The sequence below is a fragment of the Coregonus lavaretus genome (genome assembly GCF_964263955.1).
Source record: "Coregonus lavaretus genome assembly, chromosome: 18".
NCBI lineage: Eukaryota > Metazoa > Chordata > Actinopteri > Salmoniformes > Salmonidae > Coregonus > Coregonus lavaretus.
Window position 1 is genome coordinate 6,871,081 of NC_140005.1, and position 27,944 is coordinate 6,899,024.

The 27,944-nt window shown below is 50.1% G+C and overlaps 1 pseudogene across 1 annotated transcript in view; it reads left to right on the forward strand.

Moving 5' to 3' along the window:
• The first annotated feature begins 2,463 nt into the window (after window positions 1-2,463).
• LOC311145964 (ena/VASP-like protein) overlaps window positions 2,464-27,944 on the forward strand; it is a 48,148-nt pseudogene continuing 22,667 nt past the window's right edge. Inside the window, exon 1 of the transcript in view lies at window positions 2,464-2,550. The product of the transcript in view is annotated as an ena/VASP-like protein (transcript). The remainder of the gene's footprint in view (window positions 2,551-27,944) is intronic.

Below are 27,944 nucleotides of genomic sequence, written 5' to 3' on the forward strand. Positions count from 1 at the left end.
TAACTAGCCAGCTGCTACAGTACCACAATGACTGCATTTCCCTTTAAGGATAAGGATTAGTGACAGACAGGGACCTGCCTGTACAGAGGGCTTGGGATGGAGGTGGGGGGAGGGGCTGAAGCCATGTGTCTACTACTTCCTTACCCCTCGCGTCGCCTTGGCGACCACAGACCACGTCATTACTGAGTACAGTGTACTGTAACTATCATAATGAGTATAGCGTACTGTAACTATCATAATGAGTATAGCGTACTGTAACTTTCATCATGAGTATAGCTTACTATAACTATCATAATGAGTATATCGTACTGTAACTATCATCATGAGTATAGCGTACTGTAACTATCATCATGAGTATAGCGTACTGTAACTATCATAATGAGTATAGCGTACTGTAACTATCATAATGAGTATAGCGTACTGTAACTATCATCATTACATTTTGTTCCCCTTTTTATCTGACACAACAAGCATTAGTGTTATTGAGGGTGTTCAGGGTTGGGGGACAGAGCATGGGACAGATCATTAGTGTTATTGAGGGTGTTCAGGGTTGGGGGACGGAGCATGGGACAGATCATTAGTGTTATTGAGGGTGTTCAGGGTTGGGGGGCGGAGCATGGGACAGATCATTAGTGTTATTGAGGGTGTTCAGGGTTGGGGGACAGAGCATGGGACAGATCATTAGTGTTATTGAGGGTGTTCAGGGTTGGGGGACAGAGCATGGGACAGATCAGTAGTGTTATTGAGGGTGTTCAGGGTTGGGGGACAGAGCATGGGACAGATCATTAGTGTTATTGAGGGTGTTCAGGGTTGGGGGACAGAGCATGGGACAGATCATTAGTGTTATTGAGGGTGTTCAGGGTTGGGGGACGGAGCATGGGACAGATCATTAGTGTTATTGAGGGTGTTCAGGGTTGGGGGACAGAGCATGGGACAGATCATTAGTGTTATTGAGGGTGTTCAGGGTTGGGGGACAGAGCATGGGACAGATCATTAGTGTTATTGAGGGTGTTCAGGGTTGGGGGACAGAGCATGGGACAGATCATTAGTGTTATTGAGGGTGTTCAGGGTTGGGGGACAGAGCATGGGACAGATCATTAGTGTTATTGAGGGTGTTCAGGGTTGGGGGACGGAGCATGGGACAGATCAGTAGTGTTATTGAGGGTGTTCAGGGTTGGGGGACGGAGCATGGGACAGATCATTAGTGTTATTGAGGGTGTTCAGGGTTGGGGGACGGAGCATGGGACAGATCAGTAGTGTTATTGAGGGTGTTCAGGGTTGGGGGACAGAGCATGGGACAGATCAGTAGTGTTATTGAGGGTGTTCAGGGTTGGGGGACGGAGCATGGGACAGATCAGTAGTGTTATTGAGGGTGTTCAGGGTTGGGGGACGGAGCATGGGCCAGATCATTAGTGTTATTGAGGGTGTTCAGGGTTGGGGGACGGAGCATGGGACAGATCATTAGTGTTATTGAGGGTGTTCAGGGTTGGGGGACGGAGCATGGGACAGATCATTCACACAGTGTGGTTTAGAGACTGCACTCTGGCTCAAGTCAACCACCCACCATTACTCAAATCACTACATTCCATTTCTAATGATATGTCATGGTATTGTACGTCTGCTGAGAGTGTGTTTGTGTATATGTGTGTGTGTTTGTGTTTTTGTGTGTATGTGTTTGCGTGTATGTGTTTGTGTGTATGTAAGCTCATAACTGACTTGTGTGCCATAGACAGATCAACTATAAGTATTTGACCTTATTCAGACGGAGCCCTTCCACAAGTTGTCAAGTGCAATGTGCAAACACTCGTCACCTCCACCATAGTCTCATTGACTTCAGTGTAAATCCAGAGCCACTGCTGGAGGGCACAGCACAGGGCAGCCCAATCAATGCGGTCTATGAGGACAGGCTGCACACGTGCGGTCATGGCAACAGCTGGCTGGTTTAAGGTAGGGGCTATAGTAGACAGTAGGGTGGGGGACTGAGAGAGAGAGAGGGGCGTGTACCCACCCACCCCCTGCCTTAATCAGCAGGCTTTATGGGACCAGCTAGAACCCTGTGTGTGTGTGTGTGTGTGTGTGTGTGTGTGTGTGTGTGTGTGTGTGTGTGTGTGTGTGATCTATACGTTCTCAGTGTGTGTGTGTGTGTGTGTGTCTGTGCGCATGTGTGAGTATATGTATGAGTGTGTGTGTGTGTGTGTGTGTGATCTATACGTTCTCAGTGTGTGTGTGTGTGTCTGTGCGCATGTGTGAGTATATTTATGAGTGTGTGTGTGTGTGTGTGTGTGTGTGTGTGTGTGGTCTGCCCCCTGTCACAGCTGGGGGTTGGAGTGGGATATGGGCTAATCTCCCAGGGTCAAACATCTGAGCGGTAGACTTAATTTTCAAAGCGCTGGGAAGAAACACACCCAGTAATGTAAGACAGAGACAGTTTTGCAACAATAGAAGTGTTTTTTCTCCATCAACATGGACATCCACCACCTCCAAGCGCAGCGCTTCTAAATGCCCCAGTGTCAGCGGCTCTGGACTCTTCTACAACAACTACTCAGCCAGGTCGGTTGTACATTTATTTGTTAACGCTTCATAATAACTTTTAATGAATAAGCATTAATAAATGTTTTATAAACGGTTCACAAGCCATTCATAAGCGTTCATCCGAATTTAAACACACGTATATGCATTTATAATGGTTATTCATAAAACGGATTATGAAGTGTAACCCACTGGTTTTACTGTGGCCATTTGGCAACTGTTAGGGAGAACTTAAAGATCTCGATCTGCTCCACTACATCCCTGTCGATGTGAATGGGGGCGGACTCGCTCGGGCCTCAGTTTCCTGTAGTCAACGATCAGCTTCTTTGTCTTGCTGACGTTGAGGGAAAAGTTGTTTGTCCTGGCACCACACTGCCAGGTCTCTGACCTCCTCCCTATAGGCTGTCTCTTCATTGTCGGTGATCAGGCCTACCACTGTTGTTTCGTCTGCAAACTTAATGATGATGTTGGAGTCGTGCACGGCCACACAGTCGTGGGTGAACAGGGAGTACAGGAGGGGACTGAGCACGCACTCCTGAGGGGCCCCCGTGTTGAGGGTCAACATGGCGGACGTGTTGCTGCCTACCCTCACCACCTGGGGGCGACCAGTCAAGGAAGTCCAGGATCCAGTTGCAGAGGGAGGTGTTCAGTCCCAGGGTCCTTAGCTTAGTGATGAGCTTTGAGGGCACTATGGTGTTGAACGCTGAGCTGTAGTCAATGAACAGCATTCTCACGTAGCTGTTCCTTTTGTGTAGGTGGGAAAGGGCAGTGTGGAGTGCAATAGAGATTTCGTCATCTGTCGATCTGTTGGGGCGGTATGCGAATTGGAGTGGGTCCTGGGTGTCTGGGATGATGGTGTTGAGGTGAGCCATGACCAGCCTTTTAAGGCATTTCATGGCTACAGACGTGTGTGCTACGGGGCGGTAGTAATTTAGACAGGTTACGTTCAAATCAAATCAAATCAAATTGTATTTGCCACATGTGCCGAATATAACAGGTGTAGACATTACAGTGAAATGCTTGCTTACAAGCCCTTAATCAACAATGCAGTTTTCTAAAGAAAAATGTAAAATAAAAAAGTGTTAATTAAGAAAACAATAAAATAAAAGCAAATAGCTAAAGAGCAGCAGTAAAATAAAATAGCAGTAGGGAGGCTATATACAGGAGGGTACCGGTACAGAGTCAATGTGCGGGGGCACCGGCTAGTCGAGGTAATTGAGGTCATATGTACATGTGGGTAGAGTTAAAAAGTGACTATGCATAAATAGTAAAAAGGTTACCTTGGCGTTGTTGGGCACAGAGACTATTGTGGTCTGCTTGAAACATATACAGTGGGGAGAACAAGTATTTGATACACTGCCGATTTTGCAGGTTTTTCTACTTACAAAGCATGTAGAGGTCTGTAATTTTTATCATAGGTACACTTCAACTGTGAGAGACGGAATCTAAAACAAAAATCCAGAAAATCACATTGTATGATTTTAAGTAATTAATTTGCATTTTATTGCATGACATAAGTATTTGATCACCTACCAACCAGTAAGAATTACAGCTCTCACAGACCTTTTAGTTTTTCTTTAAGAAGCCCTCCTGTTCTCCACTCATTACCTGTATTAACTGCACCTGTTTGAACTCGTTACCTGTATAAAAGACACCTGACCACACACTCAATCAAACAGACTCCAACCTCTCCACAATGGCCAAGACCAGAGAGCTGTGTAAGGACATCAGGGATAAAATTGTAGACCTGCACAAGGCTGGGATGGGCTACAGGACAATAGGCAAGCAGCTTGGTGAGAAGGCAACAACTGTTGGCGCAATTATTAGAAAATGGAAGAAGTTCAAGATGACGGTCAATCACCCTCGGTCTGGGGCTCCATGCAAGATCTCATCTCGTGGGGCATCAATGATCATGAGGAAGGTGAGGGATCAGCCCAGAACTGCATGGCAGGACCTGGTCAATGACCTGAAGAGAGCTGGGACCACAGTCTCAAAGAAAACCATTAGTAACACACTACGCCGTCATGGATTAAAAATCCTGCAGCGCACGCAAGGTCCCCCTGCTCAAGCCAGTGCATGTCCAGGCCCGTCTGAAGTTTGCCAATGACCATCTGGATGATCCAGAGGAGGAATGGGAGAAGGTCATGTGGTCTGATGAGACAAAAATATAGTTTTTTGGTCTAAACTCCACTCGCCGTGTTTGGAGGAAGAAGAAGGATGAGTACAACCCCAAGAACACCATCCCAACCGTGAAGCATGGAGGTGGAAACATCATTCTTTGGGGATGCTTTTCTGCAAAGGGGACACGACGACTGCACCGTATTGAGGGGAGGATGGATGGGGCCATGTATCGCAAGATCTTGGCCAACAACCTCCTTCCCCCAGTAAGAGCATTGAAGATGGGTCGTGGCTGGGTCTTCCAGCATGACAACGACCCAAAACACACAGCCAGGGCAACTAAGGAGTGGCTCCATAAGAAGCATCTCAAGGTCCTGGAGTGGCCTAGCCAGTCTCCAGACCTGAACCCAATAGAAAATCTTTGGAGGGAGCTGAAAGTCCATATTGCCCAGCGACAGCCCCAAAACCTGAAGGATCTGGAGAAGGTCTGTATGGAGGAGTGGGCCAAAATCCCTGCTGCAGTGTGTGCAAACCTGGTTAAGACCTACAGGAAACGTATGATCTCTGTAATTGCAAACAAAGGTTTCTGTACCAAATATTAAGTCCTGCTTTTCTGATGTATCAAATACTTATGTCATGCAATAAAATGCAAATGAATTACTTAAAAATCATACAATGTGATTTTCTGGATTTTTGTTTTAGATTCCGTCTCTCACAGTTGAAGTGTACCTATGATAAAAATTACAGACCTCTACATGCTTTGTAAGTAGGAAAACCTGCAAAATTGGTAGTGTATCAAATACTTGTTCTCCCCACTGTAAGTATTACAGACTGGGTCAGGAAGAGGTTGAAAATGTCAGTGAAGACACTTGTCAGCTGATCAGCTCATGCTCTGAGTATGCGTCCTGGTAATCCGTCTGGCCCTGCGGCCTTGTGAATGTTGACCTGTTTAAAGGTCTTACTAACATCGGCTACGGAGAGCATGATCACACGGTCATCCGGAACAGCTGGTGCTCTCATGCATGGTTCAGTGTTGCTAGCCTCAAAGCGAACATAGAAGTAATTTAGCTTGTCTGGAAGGCTCACATCACTGGGCAGCTCGCGACTGGATTTCCCTTTGTAATCTGACGAGCGTCAGAGCCGGTGTAGTAGGATTTGATCAAGTCCTGTATTGATGCTTTACTTGTTTGATGGTTCGTCGGAGGGCGTAGCGGGATTTCTTATAAGCATCCAGATTAGTGTCCCACTCCTTAAAAGTGGCAGCTCTAGCCTTTAGCTCAGTGCCGATGTTGCCTGTAATTCATGGCTTTGGGATATGTACGTACGGTCACTGTGGGGACGACATCGTCGATGCACTTATTAATGAAGCCGGTGACTGATGTGGTAAACTCCTCAATACCATCGGATGAATCCCGGAACATATTCCAGTCTGTGCTAATGAAACAGTCCTATAGCTTAGCATCCGCTTAATCGGACCACTTCCGAATTGAGCATGCAACTAGTACTTCCTGTTTGAGTTTTTGCTTGTAAGCAGTTCACACATCATTGTCTGAAAATGGTCCTGACAAACTGTCTGTCCATTTTATATATGGTCCTGACAGTCTGTCTGTCCATTTTATATATGGTCCTGACAGTCTGTCTGTCCATTTTATATATGGTCCTGACAGTCTGTCTGTCCTTTGATATAACCACACTGGCCACCCGGTCTTCCACCAGAGTGGCGTTAATAAGCTTACACCGTAACAAAATGTTTTGCAACTTAAAAGGAAAACAAGTGTTTCTTATTGGCCAAATTCCCTCCCTGTTTCTGTCAATTTCTACAGTTTGCTGCTTTATGAATACCACCCAGACCCTTCCAGCTGGCTGCACAGTTACTGTAGTCCTCTGTCCACTGTTTTTACAAAACTCCCTTCCAGCCTGACTTCCTCTGTGCTGAGATTACAGCCTTGTGCTTGTGTGAGAGTTAAAGCCTAGATCATTTAGCTTTAAGACGGATGTGAGGTAACGGTTTCCTCTGAAGTCGCCTGTAATCCACTGAGACGTTCTCTCACAGCTGGTGTGTGTGCACGCGAGTGTGTGGTGGAGCCGCCCTCAAAATGATTATACTGCACTGCACTCTGGGAAAAACACTAGAGTGCATAATCCACTCTATCCCCTCCCTGCTGCCATATTTCTAATAACAGGGAAGGAACTAAACTTCTCCTTTTTCAACTCATTCACCAAAATGTGCAGGGTCCTCGCCGTTATTTAGAGTTTATGCCATACATCAGCTGTATGTTCAGGAGCTTAGTGTTCTATGCCATAGCAAGACATGGCGGTTCAGTTAGAAGCCTATGTTTTATTGCAATTTGTAGGGAGCTCATGACTGTACGCACCTTAACACTTCTGACTTTTACCAACATCTCTTGATAGCAACTCACAATTCCACACAAATATCCTTGTCCAATCATTAACAAAACAAACTACCCAAGAAAGGAACGTGAAAAAAGTGGCTCGCAGGATAGAGAAAATTGTCTGTATAGTCAAACGCACATCACTTGTTAAGGGGTGCTGGGCAGAAGGAAACTTGTATTATAAATGAAAATGGAGAAACTAGTTGGATGCAGTCGTTAACCTTGACCTGTGTGACAAATTGATGTCCGAGCCAGTTACTTGAGACAAGAATGAGTGGAGTCTGCCCTGTGGAGACATCTCTTATCCACCATAGAGCCCTGTGGAGACATCTCTTATCCACCATAGAGCTCTGTGGAGACATATCTTATCCACCATAGAGCTCTGTGGAGACATCTCTTATCCACCATAGAGCTCTGTGGAGACATCTCTTATCCACCATAGAGCTCTGTGGAGACATATCTTATCCACCATAGAGCTCTGTGGAGACATCTATTATCCACCATAGAGCTCTGTGGAGACATCTCTTATCCACCATAGAGCTCTGTGGAGACATCTCTTATCCACCATAGAGCCCTGTGGAGACATCTCTTATCCACCATAGAGCTCTGTGGAGACATCTCTTATCCACCATAGAGCTCTGTGGAGACATCTCTTATCCACCATAGAGCTCTGTGGAGACATCTCTTATCCACCATAGAGCTCTGTGGAGACATCTCTTATCCACCATAGAGCTCTGTGGAGACATCTCTTATCCACCATAGAGCTCTGTGGAGACGTCTCTTATCCACCATAGAGCTCTGTGGAGACATCTCTTATCTACCATAGAGCTCTGTGGAGACATCTCTTATCCACCATAGAGCTCTGTGGAGACGTCTCTTATCCACCATAGAGCTCTGTGGAGACGTCTCTTATCCACCATAGAGCTCTGTGGAGACATCTCTTATCCACCATAGAGCCCTGGGATTGGGTTACAGACTCATCTTTGTGATTGTTGGTGCGTGGAGCGAGGAGGCAGGGAGGGTAGAGACTGGAGCTGAATGGGAGAGGAGCGAGGAGGCAGGGAGGGTATAGACTGGAGCTGAATGGGAGAGGAGTGAGGAGGTAGGGAGGGTATAGACTGGAGCTGAATGGGAGAGGAGTGAGGAGGCAGGGAGGGTATAGACTGGAGCTGAATGGGAGAGGAGTGAGGAGGCAGGGAGGGTAGAGACTGGAGCTGAATGGGAGAGGAGTGAGGAGGCAGGGAGGGTATAGACTGGAGCTGAATGGGAGAGGAGTGAGGAGGCAGGGAGGGTATAGACTGGAGCTGAATGGGAGAGGAGTGAGGAGGCAGGGAGGGTAGAGACTGGAGCTGAATGGGAGAGGAGTGAGGAGGCAGGGAGGGTAGAGACTGGAGCTGAATGGGAGAGGAGTGAGGAGGCAGGGAGGGTATAGACTGAAGCTGAATGGGAGAGGAGTGAGGAGGCAGGGAGGGTATAGACTGGAGCTGAATGGGAGAGGAGTGAGGAGGCAGGGAGGGTATAGACTGGAGCTGAATGGGAGAGGAGTGAGGAGGCAGGGAGGGTAGAGACTGGAGCTGAATGGGAGAGGAGTGAGGAGGCAGGGAGGGTAGAGACTGGAGCTGAATGGGAGAGGAGTGAGGAGGCAGGGAGGGTATAGACTGGAGCTGAATGGGAGAGGAGTGAGGAGGCAGGGAGGGTATAGACTGGAGCTGAATGGGAGAGGAGTGAGGAGGCAGGGAGGGTATAGACTGGAGCTGAATGGGAGAGGAGTGAGGAGGCAGGGAGGGTATAGACTGGAGCTGAATGGGAGAGGAGTGAGGAGGCAGGGAGGGTATAGACTGGAGCTGAATGGGAGAGGAGTGAGGAGGCAGGGAGGGTATAGACTGGAGCTGAATGGGAGAGGAGTGAGGAGGCAGGAGGCAGGGAGGGTAGAGACTGGAGCTGAATTGTAGAGGAGTGAGGAGGCAGGGAGGGTATAGACTGGAGCTGAATGGGAGAGGAGTGAGGAGACAGGGAGGGTATAGACTGGAGCTGAATGGGAGAGGAGTGAGGAGGCAGGGAGGGTAGAGACTGGAGCTGAATGGGAGAGGAGTGAGGAGGCAGGAGGCAGGGAGGGTAGAGACTGGAGCTGAATTGTAGAGGAGTGAGGAGGCAGGGAGGGTATAGACTGGAGCTTAATGGGAGAGGAGTGAGGAGGCAGGGAGGGTATAGACTGGAGCTGAATGGGAGAGGAGTGAGGAGGCAGGGAGGGTAGAGACTGGAGCTGAATGGGAGAGGAGTGAGGAGGCAGGGAGGGTATAGACTGGAGCTGAATGGGAGAGGAGTGAGGAGGCAGGGAGGGTAGAGACTGGAGCTGAATGGGAGAGGAGTGAGGAGGCAGGGAGGGTAGAGACTGGAGCTGAATGGGAGAGGAGTGAGGAGGCAGGGAGGGTATAGACTGGAGCTGAATGGGAGAGGAGTGAGGAGGCAGGGAGGGTAGAGACTGGAGCTGAATGGGAGAGGAGTGAGGAGGCAGGGAGGGTATAGACTGGAGCTGAATGGGAGAGGAGTGAGGAGGCAGGGAGGGTATAGACTGGAGCTGAATGGGAGAGGAGTGAGGAGGCAGGGAGGGTATAGACTGGAGCTGAATGGGAGAGGAGTGAGGAGGCAGGGAGGGTATAGACTGGAGCTGAATGGGAGAGGAGTGAGGAGGCAGGGAGGGTATAGACTGGAGCTGAATGGGAGAGGAGTGAGGAGGCAGGGAGGGTATAGACTGGAGCTGAATGGGAGAGGAGTGAGGAGGCAGGGAGGGTATAGACTGGAGCTGAATGGGAGAGGAGTGAGGAGGCAGGGAGGGTAGAGACTGGAGCTGAATGGGAGAGGAGTGAGGAGGCAGGGAGGGTAGAGACTGGAGCTGAATGGGAGAGGAGTGAGGAGGCAGGGAGGGTATAGACTGGAGCTGAATGGGAGAGGAGTGAGGAGGCAGGGAGGGTATAGACTGGAGCTGAATGGGAGAGGAGTGAGGAGGCAGGGAGGGTATAGACTGGAGCTGAATGGGAGAGGAGTGAGGAGGCAGGGAGGGTATAGACTGGAGCTGAATGGGAGAGGAGTGAGAAGGCAGGGAGGGTATAGACTGGAGCTGAATGGGAGAGGAGTGAGGAGGCAGGGAGGGTATAGACTGGAGCTGAATGGGAGAGGAGTGAGGAGGCAGGGAGGGTATAGACTGGAGCTGAATGGGAGAGGAGTGAGGAGGCAGGGAGGGTAGAGACTGGAGCTGAATGGGAGAGGAGTGTGGAGGCAGGGAGGGTATAGACTGGAGCTGAATGGGAGAGGAGTGAGAAGGCAGGGAGGGTATAGACTGGAGCTGAATGGGAGAGGAGTGAGGAGACAGGGAGGGTATAGACTGGAGCTGAATGGGAGAGGAGTGAGGAGGCAGGGAGGGTAGAGACTGGAGCTGAATGGGAGAGGAGTGAGGAGGCAGGGAGGGTATAGACGAGCTGAATGGGAGAGGAGTGAGGAGGCAGGGAGGGTATAGACTGGAGCTGAATGGGAGAGGAGTGAGGAGGCAGGGAGGGTAGAGACTGGAGCTGAATGGGAGAGGAGTGAGGAGGCAGGGAGGGTATAGACTGGAGCTGAATGGGAGAGGAGTGAGGAGGCAGGGAGGGTATAGACTGGAGCTGAATTGTAGAGGAGTGAGGAGGCAGGGAGGGTATAGACTGGAGCTGAATGGGAGAGGAGTGAGGAGGCAGGGAGGGTATAGACTGGAGCTGAATGGGAGAGGAGTGAGGAGGCAGGGGGGGTATAGACTGGAGCTGAATGGGAGAGGAGTGAGAAGGCAGGGAGGGTATAGACTGGAGCTGAATGGGAGAGGAGTGAGAAGGCAGGGAGGGTATAGACTGGAGCTGAATGGGAGAGGAGTGAGGAGGCAGGGAGGGTATAGACTGGAGCTGAATGGGAGAGGAGTGAGGAGGCAGGGAGGGTAGAGACTGGAGCTGAATGGGAGAGGAGTGAGGAGGCAGGGAGGGTATAGACTGGAGCTGAATGGGAGAGGAGTGAGGAGGCAGGGAGGGTAGAGACTGGAGCTGAATGGGAGAGGAGTGAGGAGGCAGGGAGGGTATAGACTGGAGCTGAATGGGAGAGGAGTGAGGAGGCAGGGAGGGTATAGACTGGAGCTGAATGGGAGAGGAGTGAGGAGGCAGGGAGGGTAGAGACTGGAGCTGAATGGGAGAGGAGCGAGGAGGCAGGGAGGGTATAGACTGGAGCTGAATGGGAGAGGAGCGAGGAGGCAGGGAGGGTAGAGACTGGAGCTGAATGGGAGAGGAGCGAGGAGGCAGGGAGGGTAGAGACTGGAGCTGAATGGGAGAGGAGCGAGGAGGCAGGGAGGGTAGAGACTGGAGCTGAATGGGAGAGGAGTGAGGAGGCAGGGAGGGTATAGACTGGAGCTGAATGGGAGAGGGGTGAGGAGGCAGGGAGGGTATAGACTGGAGCTGAATGGGAGAGGAGTGAGAAGGCAGGGAGGGTAGAGACTGGAGCAGAATGGGAGAGCAGTGAGGAGGCAGGGAGGGTATAGACTGGAGCTGAATGGGAGAGGAGTGAGGAGGCAGGGAGGGTATAGACTGGAGCTGAATGGGAGAGGAGTGAGGAGGCAGGGAGGGTATAGACTGGAGCTGAATGGGAGAGGAGTGAGGAGGCAGGGAGGGTATAGACTGGAGCTGAATGGGAGAGGAGTGAGGAGGCTGGGAGGGTATAAACTGGAGCTGAATGGGAGAGGAGTGAGGAGGAAGGGAGGGTATAGACTGGAGCTGAATGGGAGAGGAGTGAGGAGGCAGGGAGGGTATAGACTGGAGCTGAATGGGAGAGGAGTGAGGAGGCAGGGAGTGTATAGACTGGAGCTGAATGGGAGAGGAGTGAGGAGGCAGGGAGGGTATAGACTGGAGCTGAATGGGAGAGGAGTGAGGAGGCAGGGAGGGTAGAGACTGGAGCTGAATGGGAGAGGAGTGAGGAGGCAGGGAGGGTATAGACTGGAGCTGAATGGGAGAGGAGTGAGGAGGCAGGGAGGGTATAGACTGGAGCTGAATGGGAGAGGAGTGAGAAGGCAGGGAGGGTAGAGACTGGAGCTGAATGGGAGAGGAGTGAGGAGGCAGGAGGCAGGGAGGGTAGAGACTGGAGCTGAATTGTAGAGGAGTGAGGAGGCAGGGAGGGTATAGACTGGAGCTGAATGGGAGAGGAGTGAGGAGGCAGGGAGGGTATAGACTGGAGCTGAATGGGAGAGAAGTGAGGAGGCAGGGAGGGTATAGACTGGAGCTGAATGGGAGAGGAGTGAGGAGGCAGGGAGGGTATAGACTGGAGCTGAATGGGAGAGGAGTGAGAAGGCAGGGAGGGTATAGACTGGAGCTGAATGGGAGAGGAGTGAGGAGGCAGGGAGGGTATAGACTGGAGCTGAATGGGAGAGGAGTGAGGAGGCAGGGAGGGTATAGACTGGAGCTGAATGGGAGAGGAGTGAGGAGGCAGGGAGGGTATAGACTGGAGCTGAATGGGAGAGGAGTGAGGAGGCAGGGAGGGTATAGACTGGAGCTGAATGGGAGAGGAGTGAGGAGGCAGGGAGGGTATAGACTGGAGCTGAATGGGAGAGGAGTGAGGAGGCAGGGAGGGTATAGACTGGAGCTGAATGGGAGAGGAGTGAGGAGGCAGGGAGGGTATAGACTGGAGCTGAATGGGAGAGGAGTGAGGAGGCAGGGAGGGTATAGACTGGAGCTGAATGGGAGAGGAGTGAGGAGGCAGGGAGGGTATAGACTGGAGCTGAATGGGAGAGGAGTGAGAAGGCAGGGAGGGTATAGACTGGAGCTGAATGGGAGAGGAGTGAGGAGGCAGGGAGGGTATAGACTGGAGCTGAATGGGAGAGGAGTGAGGAAGCAGGGAGGGTATAGACTGGAGCTGAATGGGAGAGGAGTGAGGAGGCAGGGAGGGTATAGACTGGAGCTGAATGGGAGAGGAGTGAGGAGGCAGGGAGGGTATAGACTGGAGCTGAATGGGAGAGGAGTGAGGAGGCAGGGAGGGTAGAGACTGGAGCTGAATGGGAGAGGAGTGAGGAGGCAGGGAGGGTATAGACTGGAGCTGAATGGGAGAGGAGTGAGGAGGCAGGGAGGGTATAGACTGGAGCTGAATGGGAGAGGAGTGAGGAGGCTGGGAGGGTATAGACTGGAGCTGAATGGGAGAGGAGTGAGGAGGCAGGGAGGGTATAGACTGGAGCTGAATGGGAGAGGAGGGAGGAGGCAGGGAGGGTATAGACTGGAGCTGAATGGGAGAGGAGGGAGGAGGCAGGGAGGGTATAGACTGGAGCTGAATGGGAAAGGAGTGAGGAGGCAGGGAGGGTATAGACTGGAGCTGAATGGGAGAGGAGTGAGGAGGCAGGGAGGGTATAGACTGGAGCTGAATGGGAGAGGAGGGAGGAGGCGGGGAGGGTATAGACTGGAGCTGAATGGGAAAGGAGTGAGGAGGCAGGGAGGGTATAGACTGGAGCTGAATGGGAGAGGAGTGAGGAGGCGGGGAGGGTATAGACTGGAGCTGAATGGGAGAGGAGTGAGGAGGCAGGGAGGGTATAGACTGGAGCTGAATGGGAGAGGAGTGAGGAGGCAGGGAGGGTATAGACTGGAGCTGAATGGGAGAGGAGTGAGGAGGCAGGGAGGGTATAGACTGGAGCTGAATGGGAGAGGAGTGAGGAGGCAGGGAGGGTATAGACTGGAGCTGAATGGGAGAGGAGTGAGGAGGCTGGGAGGGTATAGACTGGAGCTGAATGGGAGAGGAGTGAGGAGGCAGGGAGGGTATAGACTGGAGCTGAATGGGAGAGGAGTGAGGAGGCAGGGAGGGTATAGACGAGCTGAATGGGAGAGGAGTGAGGAGGCAGGGAGGGTATAGACTGGAGCTGAATGGGAGAGGAGTGAGGAGGCAGGGAGGGTATAGACTGGAGCTGAATTGTAGAGGAGTGAGGAGGCAGGGAGGGTATAGACTGGAGCTGAATGGGAGAGGAGTGAGGAGGCAGGGAGGGTATAGACTGGAGCTGAATTGTAGAGGAGTGAGGAGGCAGGGAGGGTATAGACTGGAGCTGAATGGGAGAGGAGTGAGGAGGCAGGGAGGGTATAGACTGGAGCTGAATGGGAGAGGAGTGAGGAGGCAGGGAGGGTATAGACTGGAGCTGAATGGGAGAGGAGTGAGGAGGCAGGGAGGGTATAGACTGGAGCTGAATGGGAGAGGAGTGAGGAGGCAGGGAGGGTATAGACTGGAGCTGAATGGGAGAGGAGTGAGGAGGCAGGGAGGGTATAGACTGGAGCTGAATGGGAGAGGAGTGAGGAGGCAGGGAGGGTAGAGACTGGAGCTGAATGGGAGAGGAGTGAGGAGGCAGGGAGGGTATAGACTGGAGCTGAATGGGAGAGGAGTGAGGAGGCAGGGAGGGTATAGACTGGAGCTGAATGGGAGAGGAGTGAGAAGGCAGGGAGGGTATAGACTGGAGCTGAATGGGAGAGGAGTGAGGAGGCAGGGAGGGTATAGACTGGAGCTGAATGGGAGAGGAGTGAGGAGGCAGGGAGGGTAGAGACTGGAGCTGAATGGGAGAGGAGTGAGGAGGCAGGGAGGGTATAGACTGGAGCTGAATGGGAGAGGAGTGAGGAGGCAGGGAGGGTAGAGACTGGAGCTGAATGGGAGAGGAGTGAGGAGGCAGGGAGGGTATAGACTGGAGCTGAATGGGAGAGGAGTGAGGAGGCAGGGAGGGTATAGACTGGAGCTGAATGGGAGAGGAGTGAGGAGGCAGGGAGGGTAGAGACTGGAGCTGAATGGGAGAGGAGCGAGGAGGCAGGGAGGGTATAGACTGGAGCTGAATGGGAGAGGAGCGAGGAGGCAGGGAGGGTAGAGACTGGAGCTGAATGGGAGAGGAGCGAGGAGGCAGGGAGGGTAGAGACTGGAGCTGAATGGGAGAGGAGCGAGGAGGCAGGGAGGGTAGAGACTGGAGCTGAATGGGAGAGGAGTGAGGAGGCAGGGAGGGTATAGACTGGAGCTGAATGGGAGAGGGGTGAGGAGGCAGGGAGGGTATAGACTGGAGCTGAATGGGAGAGGAGTGAGAAGGCAGGGAGGGTAGAGACTGGAGCAGAATGGGAGAGCAGTGAGGAGGCAGGGAGGGTATAGACTGGAGCTGAATGGGAGAGGAGTGAGGAGGCAGGGAGGGTATAGACTGGAGCTGAATGGGAGAGGAGTGAGGAGGCAGGGAGGGTATAGACTGGAGCTGAATGGGAGAGGAGTGAGGAGGCAGGGAGGGTATAGACTGGAGCTGAATTGGAGAGGAGTGAGGAGGCTGGGAGGGTATAAACTGGAGCTGAATGGGAGAGGAGTGAGGAGGAAGGGAGGGTATAGACTGGAGCTGAATGGGAGAGGAGTGAGGAGGCAGGGAGGGTATAGACTGGAGCTGAATGGGAGAGGAGTGAGGAGGCAGGGAGTGTATAGACTGGAGCTGAATGGGAGAGGAGTGAGGAGGCAGGGAGGGTATAGACTGGAGCTGAATGGGAGAGGAGTGAGGAGGCAGGGAGGGTAGAGACTGGAGCTGAATGGGAGAGGAGTGAGGAGGCAGGGAGGGTATAGACTGGAGCTGAATGGGAGAGGAGTGAGGAGGCAGGGAGGGTATAGACTGGAGCTGAATGGGAGAGGAGTGAGAAGGCAGGGAGGGTATAGACTGGAGCTGAATGGGAGAGGAGTGAGGAGGCAGGGAGGGTATAGACTGGAGCTGAATGGGAGAGGAGTGAGGAGGCAGGGAGGGTATAGACTGGAGCTGAATGGGAGAGGAGTGAGGAGGCAGGGAGGGTATAGACTGGAGCTGAATGGGAGAGGAGTGAGGAGGCAGGGAGGGTATAGACTGGAGCTGAATGGGAGAGGAGTGAGGAGGCAGGGAGGGTATAGACTGGAGCTGAATGGGAGAGGAGTGAGGAGGCAGGGAGGGTATAGACTGGAGCTGAATGGGAGAGGAGTGAGGAGGCAGGGAGGGTATAGACTGGAGCTGAATGGGAGAGGAGTGAGGATGCAGGGAGGGTAGAGACTGGAGCTGAATGGGAGAGGAGTGAGGAGGCAGGAGGCAGGGAGGGTAGAGACTGGAGCTGAATTGTAGAGGAGTGAGGAGGCAGGGAGGGTATAGACTGGAGCTGAATGGGAGAGGAGTGAGGAGACAGGGAGGGTATAGACTGGAGCTGAATGGGAGAGGAGTGAGGAGGCAGGGAGGGTATAGACTGGAGCTGAATGGGAGAGGAGTGAGGATGCAGGGAGGGTAGAGACTGGAGCTGAATGGGAGAGGAGTGAGGAGGCAGGAGGCAGGGAGGGTAGAGACTGGAGCTGAATTGTAGAGGAGTGAGGAGGCAGGGAGGGTATAGACTGGAGCTGAATGGGAGAGGAGTGAGGAGGCAGGGAGGGTATAGACTGGAGCTGAATGGGAGAGAAGTGAGGAGGCAGGGAGGGTATAGACTGGAGCTGAATGGGAGAGGAGTGAGGAGGCAGGGAGGGTATAGACTGGAGCTGAATGGGAGAGGAGTGAGAAGGCAGGGAGGGTATAGACTGGAGCTGAATGGGAGAGGAGTGAGGAGGCAGGGAGGGTATAGACTGGAGCTGAATGGGAGAGGAGTGAGGAGGCAGGGAGGGTATAGACTGGAGCTGAATGGGAGAGGAGTGAGGAGGCAGGGAGGGTATAGACTGGAGCTGAATGGGAGAGGAGTGAGGAGGCAGGGAGGGTATAGACTGGAGCTGAATGGGAGAGGAGTGAGGAGGCAGGGAGGGTATAGACTGGAGCTGAATGGGAGAGGAGTGAGAAGGCAGGGAGGGTATAGACTGGAGCTGAATGGGAGAGGAGTGAGGAGGCAGGGAGGGTATAGACTGGAGCTGAATGGGAGAGGAGTGAGGAAGCAGGGAGGGTATAGACTGGAGCTGAATGGGAGAGGAGTGAGGAGGCAGGGAGGGTATAGACTGGAGCTGAATGGGAGAGGAGTGAGGAGGCAGGGAGGGTATAGACTGGAGCTGAATGGGAGAGGAGTGAGGAGGCAGGGAGGGTAGAGACTGGAGCTGAATGGGAGAGGAGTGAGGAGGCAGGGAGGGTATAGACTGGAGCTGAATGGGAGAGGAGTGAGGAGGCAGGGAGGGTATAGACTGGAGCTGAATGGGAGAGGAGTGAGGAGGCTGGGAGGGTATAGACTGGAGCTGAATGGGAGAGGAGTGAGGAGGCAGGGAGGGTATAGACTGGAGCTGAATGGGAGAGGAGGGAGGAGGCAGGGAGGGTATAGACTGGAGCTGAATGGGAGAGGAGGGAGGAGGCAGGGAGGGTATAGACTGGAGCTGAATGGGAAAGGAGTGAGGAGGCAGGGAGGGTATAGACTGGAGCTGAATGGGAGAGGAGTGAGGAGGCAGGGAGGGTATAGACTGGAGCTGAATGGGAGAGGAGGGAGGAGGCAGGGAGGGTATAGACTGGAGCTGAATGGGAAAGGAGTGAGGAGGCAGGGAGGGTATAGACTGGAGCTGAATGGGAGAGGAGTGAGGAGGCGGGGAGGGTATAGACTGGAGCTGAATGGGAGAGGAGTGAGGAGGCAGGGAGGGTATAGACTGGAGCTGAATGGGAGAGGAGTGAGGAGGCAGGGAGGGTATAGACTGGAGCTGAATGGGAGAGGAGTGAGGAGGCAGGGAGGGTATAGACTGGAGCTGAATGGGAGAGGAGTGAGGAGGCAGGGAGGGTATAGACTGGAGCTGAATGGGAGAGGAGTGAGGAGGCTGGGAGGGTATAGACTGGAGCTGAATGGGAGAGGAGTGAGGAGGCAGGGAGGGTATAGACTGGAGCTGAATGGGAGAGGAGTGAGGAGGCAGGGAGGGTATAGACGAGCTGAATGGGAGAGGAGTGAGGAGGCAGGGAGGGTATAGACTGGAGCTGAATGGGAGAGGAGTGAGGAGGCAGGGAGGGTATAGACTGGAGCTGAATTGTAGAGGAGTGAGGAGGCAGGGAGGGTATAGACTGGAGCTTAATGGGAGAGGAGTGAGGAGGCAGGGAGGGTATAGACTGGAGCTGAATTGTAGAGGAGTGAGGAGGCAGGGAGGGTATAGACTGGAGCTGAATGGGAGAGGAGTGAGGAGGCAGGGAGGGTATAGACTGGAGCTGAATGGGAGAGGAGTGAGGAGGCAGGGAGGGTATAGACTGGAGCTGAATGGGAGAGGAGTGAGGAGGCAGGGAGGGTATAGACTGGAGCTGAATGGGAGAGGAGTGAGGAGGCAGGGAGGGTATAGACTGGAGCTGAATGGGAGAGGAGTGAGGAGGCAGGGAGGGTAGAGACTGGAGCTGAATGGGAGAGGAGTGAGGAGGCAGGGAGGGTATAGACTGGAGCTGAATGGGAGAGGAGTGAGGAGGCAGGGAGGGTATAGACTGGAGCTGAATGGGAGAGGAGTGAGGAGGCTGGGAGGGTATAGACTGGAGCTGAATGGGAGAGGAGTGCGGAGGCAGGGAGGGTATAGACTGGAGCTGAATGGGAGAGGAGTGAGGAGGCAGGGAGGGTATAGACTGGAGCTGAATGGGAGAGGAGTGAGGAGGCTGGGAGGGTATAGATTGGAGCTGAATGGGAGAGGAGTGAGGAGGCAGGGAGGGTATAGACTGGAGCTGAATGGGAGAGGAGTGAGGAGGCTGGGATGGTATAGACTGGAGCTGAATGGGAGAGGAGTGAGGAGGCAGGGAGGGTATAGACTGGAGCTGAATGGGAGAGGAGTGAGGAGGCAGGGAGGGTATAGACTGGAGCTGAATGGGAGAGGAGTGAGGAGGCAGGGAGGGTATAGACTGGAGCTGAATGGGAGAGGAGTGAGGAGGCAGGGAGGGTATAGACTGGAGCTGAATGGGAGAGGAGTGAGGAGGCTGGGAGGGTATAGACTGGAGCTGAATGGGAGAGGAGTGAGGAGGCAGGGAGGGTATAGACTGGAGCTGAATGGGAGAGGAGTGAGAAGGCAGGGAGGGTATAGACTGGAGCTGAATGGGAGAGGAGTGAGGAGGCAGGGAGGGTAGAGACTGGAGCTGAATGGGAGAGGAGTGAGGAGGCAGGGAGGGTATAGACTGGAGCTGAATGGGAGAGGAGTGAGGAGGCAGGGAGGGTATAGACTGGAGCTGAATGGGAGAGGAGGGAGGAGGCAGGGAGGGTATAGACTGGAGCTGAATGGGAGAGGAGTGAGGAGGTAGGGAGGGTATAGACTGGAGCTGAATGGGAGAGGAGTGAGGAGGCAGGGAGGGTATAGACTGGAGCTGAATGGGGAGGTAGCTTTAATTACGTCTTCTGTTCTAATGGGAGTCCCTCTCTACTGCTGCTGGCACTGGCAGCTCTGGTTTCCTTCTCACTGGTCTCTACTACGCCGGAGGATGTGGCTACCTGTCTGTGCAAGACAAGAGACAATGACTGCTATGTTCCACAGCATGCATGTGTGGGACCTGTACCGAGAGACGCATACACTCTGAAGTATAGACCAGGGGTTTCTGGGAGATCTCCAGTTCAGAGTCTGGTGCCACTGCAGGTCCTAGCTCTCTGCTTATACTATTTGTATTTGAGTTGGGTAGTCTCTAATTAAACCTTGAAGTCTAAAACTGTCAAAGTCACAGTGTCCCTGGATCTTTACATTTTATCATCAGCCTTACTTTTGGTGGCAGAGGTGGGATTTCCTCATCATCTGCCTTACATGTTTTTCATTAGTGGTGTCGTACTCTATTTTTGGCCTTGCACTTGAAGTGACTGATATCTGAACTACAATTAGCAGACTAGCAGACATGTCATTGGTAACCAGAAAACAGGGAGTGATAGAGAAAGGTCTTACCAATCAAATAGCTCACATGATGCGGCGAACAGAGTGTGTGATGCTGTGTTGTGGCCTATTATTTCAGGTACGTTCCACTGAACCAGCAGCATTCAACAATTACCCTGCCCGGCAACAAAGGCTCTGCCCGCTGGCTGGCTGGGCACCACCCTCTCACTGCCTGAAGCCTACTCTGCCTCCAGGGTTCCCATGGAAACCCTGACTCTTTCCCAGGCAACATGTAATTTAGTTGTGTTGATGGGGAAATTAGGCCTACAACTGCTGTGCCAAACTGGCAGCCTGTTTTAGAAAAAGGCTGCCCCCTTACCCAACTGTTCATTTACCATCTCCCCCATTTTAGTAGTCCTGGACAAGGCCAGTAAACCAGGGTTGTTGCACGCAGTAGCAAAACATTTAGCAACTAAAAACAAAAAATCCCAAAAGAAATGTTTAGAAAGTTCAAGCTCATTTACTGCATTTCTATACAATTTAAAAACTCTAAAATGCTATTTGGAGAACAGCAAAAATGACCCCAGACATTATCACATTGGTTTCTGTAGCTTCATTCACCTCAGTCTATCTACAAACACATAGCCTATTAGCTATACAATTAGCCGCTACACATTAACTCACATTAACTCAGCACAGGGATTAAAAACTATAATTGAATACATACTGAGGGATCTGTTAGCAGGAAAAGTATTTGATTAACAAATGGTAAACAAATACGTTTGCTTTACAGAATGCTTTTTTTTTTTTTTTTTAGTTTTACATAAATTTTTCAGCAATTCTACCCATTTTGCCGTTACTTATTACTTCTGCCAGGTTAATATATCAGGGAGTGACTAACAAAATCAATGGGGGCCCCCTGGAGGTCAGGGCCCCTGGAGGTCAGGGCCCCTGGGCACGTGCCTGGTCGGTAATCCGGCCAAGTTTAGATAGCTGGCTAGACTAACTTGTCTAATTTAGTGACTGTCAGTGATTGACACAGGCTTGCTTAATGTGTGTGTGTGTGTGTGTGTGTGTGTGTGTGTGTGTGTGTGTGTGTGTGTGTGTGTGTGTGTGTGTGTGTGTGTGTGTGTGTGTGTGTGTGTGTGTGTGTGTGTGTGTGTGTGTGTGTGTGTGCGTGCGTGTGCGTGTGCGTGTGCGCGTGCGCGTGTGTAGGGGCAGAGGCTTGCTTAATTCAAAAGGCTAGAAACATGGTGGCTGGTGGCCTACTTTCTCCAGCTCGCCTATGGGACTTATTTGACATGGTTAAGCACTCAGTGTAACAGAAGCCCCCATCCAGCCTCTCAATCCCACTGGCACTATTCTAGCTAGAACGCATTTGCAGTCTGTCACTGGAGGCATTTCTCTCAACTTCCGCTTCTATATCCTTCTAAGCCTGTAATGGATTGTGTACTACCTCTCTCTGTGTAATTATTGAGATTGTCCAATGAAACAATCAATCAGAGGAGAGGCCTTGTGTGACATGAGTCATTTGGGGGAGAATTTCAAGGTATCCCCAAAGCAAAAGCTAATCCCGGATTAAAATGGTGATGTGTTTGAGCACTCCTGTCCAATCCCAGTGAGCAGAAACTGGTTTTAAAGATGTAATTTAAATAGCAAAACTGGTTGAAATAACTCACTTACACACGTACAGGGGTGAGTCATGTTGTTTAACTACTGGGTTATTGACTGGTTATATTGAATGGATGTTCCTTAAAACTAAATAATTTACACAAAAGTCTCAAATAGATATCAAATCAAATGTTATTGGTCACATACACATAGCCTGTCCACGGCCATTGAATTATTCAGGGATCATTTTTATATTTTATTGGCCATAAAAGTACTTCTGTGTTTTTTAAAGGTGTAGTCTAGGATATAAGGAAGACCGACAGGGTTTAAGCCCAGAGTGATTGCCAAGGGGAGCAACAGTCGCTGCTCACGTCCTCAATTAAAGCTGGTATCCGTAATGGTCAAACTGCCACGTCCGCTTGCGATATTACATCAACAAAGGAAGTTACATCAAACAACGAACACTGTTTTTTTCCCGTCTGACATCATTGCACGCGCGATAGAACAGCAGCATATTTTATCTTGACGTCAACTAAACAAAAACAATAGAAGGGCTTTGGGGCAGACAGTCGCGTTGTTACCCCCAACTGCTGATTCCTTCTTTAACTGTAGCTACATGCTGTATGTCATCTCATGTTGTATTCTAATATTTGGATCGTTTGGACAGTGGATCTAGGATCCACTTGTGATGCGTGTGATAGAAGGAGTCAGGCTCAGGAGAGTAATACGCGTCCAAAGAGTTTATTCCGTCAATAAACAGTTGGGCAAGTATGCGACAACACCACTCAGGCACAGGGGAAATATCTACCCTGGCAACAACAAGGTAAGGGTAGCTCAACCGAGCTACACACAGCTCACTACAAACAATCACCCACACAGACAAGGAAGCAGAGGGAACACTTATACAATGACTAATTGGGGATAAGGACCAGGTGTGTGTGATTAATTAGAGAAGACAAGTGGAGTGATGATAAATGGATCGGCAGCAGCTAGTAAGCCGGTGACGACGAACGCCGAAACCTGCCCGAACAAGGAGGGGAGGCAGCCTCTGCGGAAGTCGTGACACAACTCCCATTTATTATTGGTTAGGCCTATTAATTTACAACCTTTTTAGGTTTGTATTGATTCTTTAAAGGTGCAGTGTGCTGCAACCTACGAGAACCAATCTTGAACCAGAAAGATGGTGTTTGTTTACCACTACCACCAAGTGCTAATATTAGCATTCTCTAACCACAAACCAATACAAGTCATTGTAGTCTACCCCAATACACACTGAATGTACAAAACATTAGGAACACCTTCCTAATATTGTTGCACCCCCTTTTGCCCACAGAACAGCCTCAATTCGTCGGGGCATGGTCTGCACAAGGTGTCGAAAGCCTTCCACAGGGATGCTGGCCCATGTTGACTCCAATGCTTCCCACAGTTGTGTCAAGTTGGCTGGATGTCCTTTGGGTGGTGGACCATTCTTGATACACACGGGAAACTGTTTAGCGTGAAAAACCCAGCAGTGTTGCAGTTCTTGACAGACCTGGCACATACTACCATACCCCGTTCAAAGGCACTTAAATATTTTGTCTTGCCCCTTCACCCTCTGAATGGCACACATACACAATCCATGTCTCAATTGTCTCAAGGCTTAAAAGTCCTTCTTTAACCTGTCTCCTCCCCTTCATCTACACTGATTGAAGTGGATTTAACAGGGGACATCAATAAGGGATCATAAGCTTTCACCTGGAGTCACCTGGTCAGTCTATGTCATGGAAAGACCAGGTGTTCCTAATGTTGTGTATACTCAGGGTAGAACGCTTTAAAGATGTGCTGCAGTTGTATGACTAGGCCTTTGTATGTGTAGCAGTTCACATGCTGGTGAACCATCACTCAGAAATGTGACGCTCATAGGGGCAGTGCATGATTTGTAATCTGCATGACTTGACCCTTAGTTGTGTTTGTCACGCCGCCCTTAAGTTATTTTTCCGGCCCCAGTGACTGCGAAGCATTTGAATGAAACCAATGCTTCACAGAGAAGGCATGTTAACCCTCGACCCCAAATGGCTCCAGAAATAGGGCTTGTTTTTGTAAGCGGATCTGTCAGACACTAAAGAGCTGAGGATCTTCTCAGGGACATGGGTGGTCTCTGTGCTGTGTAGAAGCGCCTGTTATGTGGTTAGATTGAGCCCAACTCGATTGAGAACCAGATAGCAAATCTAATTACAGTCCCAGTAATGTCTTTACATTGAAATTAAGATGCACTCGCACCTTCTGCTTCATTTATCACTGTTAGCCATTAGCCGTTAGCCTTTAACCTTTAGCCGTTAGCCTTTAACTGATAGCCTTTAACTGTTAGCGTTTAGCTGTTAGCCGTTAGCCTTTGTTTCCTTCTGCTGAGATACTATTTCACCTACTGTGTCAAACTAATCCTCACTCAACACCTCAAATGAAGCACAACACACACTGTCCTCTTCTGCACCTAACTGGCAGAGCTGTAATGTAAAAGGGTAGGCCTAAACCAAACTTTCTATATCCGATTGCATGTTCAGTGCGTCCTCAAGGGCTTACTGTACAATGATTGGATTTTTTAAAATGTGTATCTGTAATTGATTGATTTGCGCTTACAGATTTACTCTAAAAACATACCAGACCGCGCTTCAATTGAATTTGAAAAGCACTTGCAAGGATATGATGGTTCAATGATGGTTGTCTGATGGATACTGAGGAGTGGTGAGAATGTGTCAGTCAGTGCCAGGCTTGTGAGGCTTACAGTAGGGTAGTAATCGAGGAGGGACAGCTGTGGGTCCCTCCTGACCCTCTAAAATTGTTGTAGTAGTGCACATCTGCTGGTAAGATATGTTGGTAGAGGATGTTCCGAATCCTGCACTGATACTGCCTCACCCATACACTGTGCTGCGCTGAGACATGGCTGAAGTGTCAGCCTCCATGTTCTCCATCTCGTAAGGAGGAAGCAGATCGAAGAGGACGGTCACATCCTGGCATTTGAAGGATAGTGATGCCCTAGGGACCTTGGAGCCAAAAACAACCCACTGTCTGTCTCTGTGGTGGAATCTTTATTTAGTTGGGATATTGATACAGCTTTTTGGGGATATCAAAAAGACTTCCACAATAGACTTATTTTGCTTTCTATTTCTAAGAATTGCTGTCTAGAAATGACAGCTGTGAATGCACAGTGCTAATTTGACAGTCCGTACAATAAAGACTGAGAATGTTGAGTAGCTGAGTATTTAAAGCCGTTCGAGCAGAGATGTCCCTGTGGTAGTCATGGTGTGAACGTTAAGAAACTTTGTCGCTTCACAGTCCCCTGAGGGCGTAAGTCAATCTCACCTCCTAGACCTCTATGAGTGAAGCAGCTATAGTCTGTCATGCTGTCAGGCATATTAAACCATATCACGCCATATTACACCATATCATGCCATATTACACCATATCACGCCATATTACACCATATCATGCCATATCACGCCATATTACACCATATCATGCCATATTACACCATATCACGCCATTTTACACCATTTCATGCCATATCACGCCATATTACATCATATTACACCATATTACACCATATCACGCCATATTACACCATATCACGCCATATTACACCATATCATGCCATATTACACCATATTACACCATATCATGCCATATCACACCATATTACACCATATCATGCCATATTACACCATATCACGCCATTTTACACCATTTCATGCCATATCACGCCATATTACATCATATTACACCATATTACACCATATCACGCCATATTACACCATGTGGTCCTCTGTAGCTCAGCTGGTAGAGCACGGCGCTTGTAACGCCAAGGTAGTGGGTTCGATCCCCGGGACCACCCATACACAAAAAAAAATGTATGCACGCACGACTAAGTCGCTTTGGATAAAAGCGTCTGCTAAATGGCATATTATTATTATTATTATTATTATTATTATTATTATTATTATTATTATTATATCACGCCATATTACACCATATCACACCATATTACACCATATTACACCATATCATGCCATATTAGATTTACATTACATTTTAGTCATTTAGCAGACGCTCTTATCCAGAGCGACATACAGTTTAGTCACATTATTATTATACTATATATATATATATATATATTTTTTTTTTTCCTGTGGGAATCGAACCCACAACCCTGGCGTTGCAAACGCCATGCTCTATCAACTGAGCTACATCCCTGCCGGCCATTCCCTCCCCTACCCTGGACGACGCTGGGCCAATTGCGCGCCGCCTCATGGGTCTCCCGGTCGCGGCCGGCTGCGACAGAGCCTGGATTCGAACCAGGATCTCTAGTGGCACAGCTAGCACTGCGATGCAGTGCCTTAGACCACTGCGCCACTCGGGCGCATATTACACCATAGCATGCCATATTACACCATATTACACCATATCATGCCATATCACACCATATTATACCATATCACGCCATATTACACCATATCACGCCATATTATACCCTATTACACTATATCATGCCATATCACACCATTTACACCATATTACACCATATCATGCCATATCACACCATCTTACACCATATCATGCCATATTACACCATATTACACCATATCATGCCATATCACACCCTATTACACTATATCATGCCATATCATGCCATATCACACCATCTTACACCATATTACACCATATCAAGCCATATCACACCATATCACGCCATTTTACACCATATCACGCCATATTACGCCATATTACACCATATTACACCATATCATGCCATATTACACCATATCACACCATATTGTTATTCATACCCTTAGATATCTTACCCTTCGTCGGTATACTGAAAAAACCTTGTATCTCAATTTTTGTTGATGTGGATTTTGTCTTTATATAAATTGAAAGACGTCACCGCCTCCATGTATTGTAAAGGTGAAGCATGGAGGTTTCTCCACTTCTGAGGAGTGCGCATTAGTGCTTTGAAATGTACTATAGGTGTACTATGGTTGTACATGTTCACCACATAATTCAATAGTTTCATTGTTGTTGTCGAAAGGAATGGAGAGTTTGGAATCAAGTCAGTCTAGTCTGTGCCTGGACCAAAACCAAGATGTGGATGGAAATTCACAATGTATCTGGTTTGACAGATAAATCCCTCCCATCTGGTGATCAGATACAGTGAGGGAAAAAAGTATTTGATCCCCTGCTGATTTTGTACGTTTACCCACTGACAAAGAAATGATCAGTCTATAATTTTAATGGAAGGTTTATTTGAACAGTGAGAGACAGAATATCAACAAAAAAATCCAGAAAAACGCATGTCAAAAATGTTATAAATTGATTTGCATTTTAATGAGGGAAATAAGTATTTGACCCCCTCTCAATCAGAAAGATTTCTGGCTCCCAGGTGTCTTTTATACAGGTAACGAGCTGAGATTAGGAGCACACACTTAAAGGGAGTGCTCCTAATCTCAGTTTGTTACCTGTATAAAAGACACCTGTCCACAGAAGCAATCAATCAATCAGATTCCAAACTCTCCACCATGGCCAAGACCAAAGAGCTCTCCAAGGATGTCAGGGACAAGATTGTAGACCTACACAAGGCTAGAATGGGCTACAAGACCATCGCCAAGCAGCTTGGTGAGAAGGTGACAACAGTTGGTGCGATTATTCTCAAATGGACGAAACACAAAAGAACTGTCAATCTCCCTCGGCCTGGGGCTCCATGCAAGATCTCACCTCGTGGAGTTGCAATGATCATGAGACCGGTGAGGAATCAGCCCAGAACTACACAGGAGGATCTTGTCAATGATCTCAAGGCAGCTGGGACCATAGTCACCAAGAAAACAATTGGTAACACACTATGCCGTGAAGGACTGAAATCCTGCAGCGCCCGCAAGGTCCCCCTGCTCAAGAAAGCACATATACAGGCCCGTCTGAAGTTTGCCAATGAACATCTGAATGATTCAGAGGAGAACTGGGTGAAAGTGTTGTGGTCAGATGAGACCAAAATCGAGCTCTTTGGCATCAACTCAACTCGCCGTATTTGGAGGAGGAGGAATGCTGCCTATGACCCCAAGAACACCATCCCCACCGTCAAACATGGAGGTGGAAACATTATGCTTTGGGGGTGTTTTTCTGTTAAGGGGACAGGACAACTTCACTGCATCAAAGGGACGATGGACGGGGCCATGTACCGTCAAATCTTGGGTGAGAACCTCCTTCCCTCAGCCAGGGCATTGAAAATGGGTTGTGGATGGGTATTCCAGCATGACAATGACCCGAAACACACGGCCAAGGCAACAAAGGAGTGGCTCAAGAAGAAGCACATTAAGGTCCTGGAGTGGCCTAGCCAGTCTCCAGACCTTAATCCCAAAGAAAATCTGTGGAGGGAGCTGAAGGTTCGAGTTGCCAAACGTCAGCCTCGAAACCCTAATGACTTGGAGAAGATCTGCAAAGAGGAGTGGAACAAAATCCCTCCTGAGATGTGTGCAAACCTGATGGCCAACTACAAGAAACATTTGACCT